This window comes from Carettochelys insculpta, chromosome 1 (assembly GCF_033958435.1).
Source record: "Carettochelys insculpta isolate YL-2023 chromosome 1, ASM3395843v1, whole genome shotgun sequence".
Classification (NCBI taxonomy): domain Eukaryota; kingdom Metazoa; phylum Chordata; order Testudines; family Carettochelyidae; genus Carettochelys; species Carettochelys insculpta.
The window spans coordinates 271,094,146-271,100,145 of record NC_134137.1 but is presented as its reverse complement, the minus strand read 5'-3'; positions in this window follow the sequence as shown (position 1 = coordinate 271,100,145).

Sequence of the window (6,000 nt, the reverse complement as noted above, 5' to 3'; positions counted from 1 at the left end):
ATTTCTTCTTTGCTTTTTTTTATGGTTTTGTCTCCACTTTCTCAGTCATGTTTTTGTTCTTCAGCTGTATGCTCTCACTAAGATACACTATTGCAGTGGATCTGTGTCCTATTCTGGTCATAGGTGCTGATTCCCTGGGTGAGCCAGAGCTGGACCACACATGGGAAAAATTAGCGGGTGCAGAGCACCCAACCATACCAAAATTCCCCTTTTCCCCTAGCACCACTTGCAGACTGGTGGCCTCACTTATGTGCACTTCCTCCACCAGGTCAATGCTTTCGCAGTGCTGCGAAAAGCTGATTTTGTAGTGTTCGGGATATTCTGGGAGGGGACGCACTTTGGGGAGCAGGAGGGATGGGGTGAGGGTTTGGGGGAAGGAGTGGAATGGGGCAGAGCTGGGGCAGGGTTTGGGGAAAGGGCAAAGTGCGGGCGAGGGCTGGGTTGGAGCAGGAGGTTGTGCACCCTCCAGCTGGAGAGTAAGTTGGTGCCTGTGGTAGTGGGCTTTTGAGTTGGACTAAGGAAAAATGCTGAAAACAAAGAGAAATTGTATGTGCAGGGGCCCATGGTGGCTGTCACCCCCTCAGAGTATGTTTATTTTGCAGATTGGAACCGAGAGCTGACTATGCATCTTTTACATAGTTATGCAGAAAGTCTGTGGCAAAATAGGGGATTATGCCTTGCTTTCACCTTCTAAATTACTGCTCTAACAACTGAGCCAGCATTTCTTCGCATAAAAAAACATATTTCTTGCAGATTGTTGAAAAAAAAATCGAGACTCTCCAAAGCTGTTCAAGCTGGTGATTGGATACGTGGCTTAGTGAGCAGAGAGCAGCTGAAGAATTCAAAGTTTAATGAATGCAATTAATCTGCCCCATTGCTCTTCAATGCATGGATAAGAATAACACAAATGCATCCCTCCCACACTCTTGCCCCACTCCTCACTGGGGTCTGCTGGCACAACAGTTCTCAAGCTTCCATTCCACTCCTACCACCAAGGCCCCACCTCTGTCCCTCCTCTTCCATGCCTCTTTCTGGCACCTCTCCCTTTTTCTTGCTGGCTGCTGAACAGCTGTTCTGAATCCTGCAGGAGGCACTGGGAGGGAATAGGAGGAGTTGATCAATGGTGCCAGGGGCCCCTGGATATGACTCACAGGCCCCTGGAATACTTTTGTGGACTATCTGAATCCCCACTTGAGAACTGTTGTGCTAGGACAAACCATTGGCCTTATTCAAAATACTACTGAAGTTAGAGCCCAGGAGGCTTCTCCAGTGGATTTAAATGCAGTATCGTGATCCTACGTATAATCTTTCATATAATGAAGAAATGTCCAGTTGCAAAGCATAAGTTGCAGATCTTTCAAATGCACATAATTGTTTGATATATATAGTATATGATTTTTATGGACATTGACTGCATTTTTAAAATTTTATTCACTGTTTAAATTAGTCATTGGCAGCATGAAATTGAAATCTGCTTTGTTTCTAAAGTTTTTCTGTCCCTTTCTAATCCCTCTGCCCTCCGTACTCTGATGTGTTATCGAATGACTGCTAGGTTGAGAATTCTGGTTTGTTGTCACATGGTGAGGCTTGAAAAGCTGTTGGTATTGATTTCTATTCTAAAAATAAAGTACTGAAGTATTTCTATATGCATGTTCATACTACACACATATGCACAAATATATAAAACATAAGCTTGGCAAAGGTGAGAGAAGAATTGGGACTAGTAATTGAGACAGTTTTTATGTAAGCATCACTATAATTTTGTATGAAAATAGTACCAGAGATAGCCGTGTTAGTCTATATTCTATCGAAACAGAAAAGCAGTCCAGTAGCACTTTAAAGACTAATAAAATAATTTATTAGATGATGAACTTCGTGGGACAGACCCACTTCTTCAGAGCTAAACTGGGTCCATCCCATGAAAGCTCAGCACCTAATAAATTATTTTGTTAGGCTTTGAAGTGCTACATGACTGCTTTTGTGTTTTGTATAGAAATATGTAGATTAAGTAAATGGCATTTGATTAGAGTTTATTGTTTTTTGTTGTGTAGTAAGTTAGTCAGGTGGCCTGAAGGGGCTCCCAAAATAAGATGCTTTGCATTCCTATTAATATAGTAGAAACCAGAGATTGCGTTTAGCAGAATTCCCAGACTGTAATGTGAGAAAGAAGGGCAGCCAGTCTGTTTATTTCTGTCTGATCTTGGTATTAAATAATTCCTGTGGCCAGTGTTACAAACAATCAGCCTCAAGCTCCGTTTTATGACAGCCAGTACCACAAGCGGTCCTCTAAATGACTAAAGGGAGTTATGAAAGGTCTGCTTCTGGTCCTCAGAGAGGTTGTGGCAGTGCTGTAAGGCCCAACGGATACAGGAAGGTGGTGAAAAGAAGAAAAAGGGGCAGGTTGAACAGTCCCTTAAGCATGGCTTTGAGGACCTACTGAAGACACCCTTTTCAAATACTGGTTAACTACGTCTACAGTAAAGAGTTTTGTCAACAAAACTTGCAGAGCATCCACGCTAGAAATGTGTTCTGTCAACATACTGTCCCCTGAGGCAGAAGGCCTTTCTCAACTGAATCTGTCAACAAAAAAGTTGTGTGGATGCTCCAGGGGGCCATCTGTTGTTGGACAGGGCTTCTGGATCACCAGGCAGCCCTGTCTGCTGTACCTCTGGCACAAGAGACATTTACAGATGCAGTTTTGATGCAAGTGGATTTGGGTCACTACCACAACAACACAACAGAAAACATATCTAAAATATAGGCATTGAGGTCTACAATACAAAATTGAATTTCCTCAGCCTGCCATTCGCTGCAGACAATAAAACAGCTTGTATGGTGAAAGATGACAGAAAATAACTGGGAAAAGGGCTCTACTTTATAACAGCAGCATTTTTCACTAATGTCAGAGCTTAGATCAGGGTTCAGCAACCCCAGGTATGGGTGCCAAAAGTGGCGCATGAGCTGAGTTTCATCAGCAGGTACTCAGCCCCGCCCTTCCTTCCCCTATGCAGCCGGCAGTTTACCCAAAGTCATGACACTTGTGGATTAACAAAAGACCAGTTAATGCTACCCATTCCAGTAAATGACAAAGCTCTGCATTTTTATTTATTAATGAAGCTATTGTGAGTGGGACTATTTGTGTCTTTTTAAAATATCACCGGCATTTGGACTGTACATAGAGGTCAAAAGGTAAAATTTTGGCACTCTGCCTCAGAAGGGTTGTGGACCACAGCCTTAGATTATAATTTGAAGCTGACACAGCCCAGAGAATTGGGCTGTAGATTGTGGGGATTCAATTTATCAACATTTTGTATTAGTATAAATGCACAAAATTGGGCTATTAGTGTAATGAAGTAAAATATTTCCAGTGAATAAAATACAAATGTGTTTAACACAATGAACAGTTGATCTGCAATAAACATTAGTTGAAATCAGAAGATTTATAAAAATATGAAATTGTGTACATATATTATTCTGAGAAATTTGGAACTTCACAGGTGACTCATTTTAAAAGTGAAACTTTTTTCAGAAACAATAACCATGTAGAATTCAGTGCCCAAGAGCTAGTTTTCATTGAAAGGGACATAATTAAACATGTCCTTTTACCTGACCTTAATTGTATGTTGTATAAAATATCACTGAAAAGAATGGGAAGGGAAAGCGTCTTTGTTTAGAAATGCAGCTGTTCGTTTCAATACACCCACTAGTTCTGACTTTTAAATGTCCTCAGAAGTAGCACCTGGTGCTGTCTTAACCATTCATATGCGACAGACATATACTCTTTTTGTCAGTCCTCCATGGCCCAGCTGAAAAAATTGTAATAAGGAACTGTCCTAGCCTCTCCCTTGCTACCTTGCAGTTGCCAGTGTGGTTCAGCCTGACTACTCCAGACAACTCAGACACAGCAATTGAAAATACAGCTTCCTACAAGATGAGAGTTTTAGAGCTGGCCTCTGTACATGCTGCTGTTCTCGCCATTCTAAGCCTCCAAAACTTACGTCTCAAGTACTGAGCTCAACTGTTGATTCACTTAATACTAGTAATAAACATGTTTAGGCTCTGATCCTGCAATGCCTATTTCCGTTGTCCCAAAAAGCAGGACTGAGGGTAGATACAGTTTGCCATGCTTTCGTCTTTAACACTTTGAGTATAATCAGATGCTTAGGAGGCTGTGGCAGGCAAATGCTTTATAGAATCACATAGAAGAATGTGTATGACAGTAGTGAGAAGTCTCCATGGAGCAGCCGTGTTAGTCTAGCTCTGTAAAAACAATGAGTCTGTAGCACCCTGGAGAATAATGGACTAATGAGGGCATAAACAACAGTAATGTCTCCGAAGAGCTAAGTCAGTCTTTGCTTTGCTTTTCTCTGCTTTTTCATTTTTAAGGAAATAAATGTACTTCCATTAGTTCTCTTCCTTTTGGTATACATGCACACACAGAGACTTACAGTTATGGCTGTCAAGAGATTAAATAAATTAATTATGATTAATCTTGCGATTAAACAATAACAATATTATATATTTAAATATTTTGGATGTTTCCTACATTTTCAGATACATTTGATTTCAATTACAACTCATCTTAGAAAGTGTACAGCGATCACTTATACTTTTATTATAGGTATTTGCACCATAAGAAACAAAAGAAATAGTATTTTTCGATTCCCCCATTACAGTACTCTAGTGCAATCTCTTTATCATGAAACTTGAACTGATAGGAGAGAATGCTCCTTGCTTTTTGTTTGTCACCTGAAAGTAAAAAAAAAGCTTTCGCCTGGCACTGTTGTGGCTGATATTTAGAGATATTTGCCCGACAGATATACTGAAGATTCATATGTCCCTTCATGCGTCAACCATCATTCCAAAGGACGTGTCCATGCTTATGACTGGTTCTTCTTGATAACAGTTCAAAACATGGGCTGGGGGTGAAGCTGCTGCATCAGGAGGCAAGCTGCCTAGCTTGTGGTCTCACCCAGGTTCCACCCTTGCTTCACTCAGACCCTGTTCCCATTCTGTCCAGCCCTCCTCCCCACTGTCTCCCTCTTCTGTTCCCTCCCCATTTCTGCTCATCCCTTTCAGCCAAAGCCTAAAACTCAAATGTAACAAATTTTTGGGAAAAAAGCCCGAAGCATATTTTCCATTGCATGTCAGATTGTGAGGGCTGGACACACAGATGGTATGCAATTAAAAAAACTATATTTAGGAATAAAAAATGTCAGTTACAGATTTTTTTTATATATCCTGAATTTGTGGAAATTTATTTGCAAAAGCTTTGTAGTAAGGGTAAGTCAGCTATGCTGCTGAATGTTAAATATTCTACAATACATGAGGCAGCTCCTTTCTGCTTTACATTTCCTTCATTAGGATTTCTAAGCTGATTTTATATTTTAAACATATTGTACTCTCAACCCTTCATAAAGTAATCATTCCAGATTACTACATATTTAACACACTGAGACAAATACATTATTTTAAATTCATCAGTCAGAGTGGTTTAATGTGTTCATGACAAAGTCCATAGTTTTCAGAAAAAAAGAGAACACTAACTTAGTGTGTGTGAGATCTCCATAACCATTCACATGGTTATGAAAGTTCACCACACGTTTGTTATAAACTAGAAGACTTATGTGGTGCATTAGGCTGCACTGTCACAAAGTGGTGGACTGATTCAAGCTGCCTATGGAGCAACAGTAAAGCAAGCAGTGTCTACACGCACCTCTGTGCCCTTGCTCTTATGGCATGGAGTATGTCTCTGGCTTGGGTTGCTGGCTCTGGAGCGAGACTGGAGATGAAAGGTTTGGGGTGCATGAGGGTGCTCTGGTCTGGGACTGAGAGGTTCAGAGGGCAGGAAGGGATAGCAGGGCTGGGCAGGGCATTAGGGGTCAGGGTGGAGGTTCTGGGCAGCATATTCCCCACTCCAGTTCCTTTGTGAAGGTCTGGCTATGCAGTTCTATGTGCTGCTCCATCTGCAGGTGCTGTCCCCAGTGCTCCCCTTGGTTA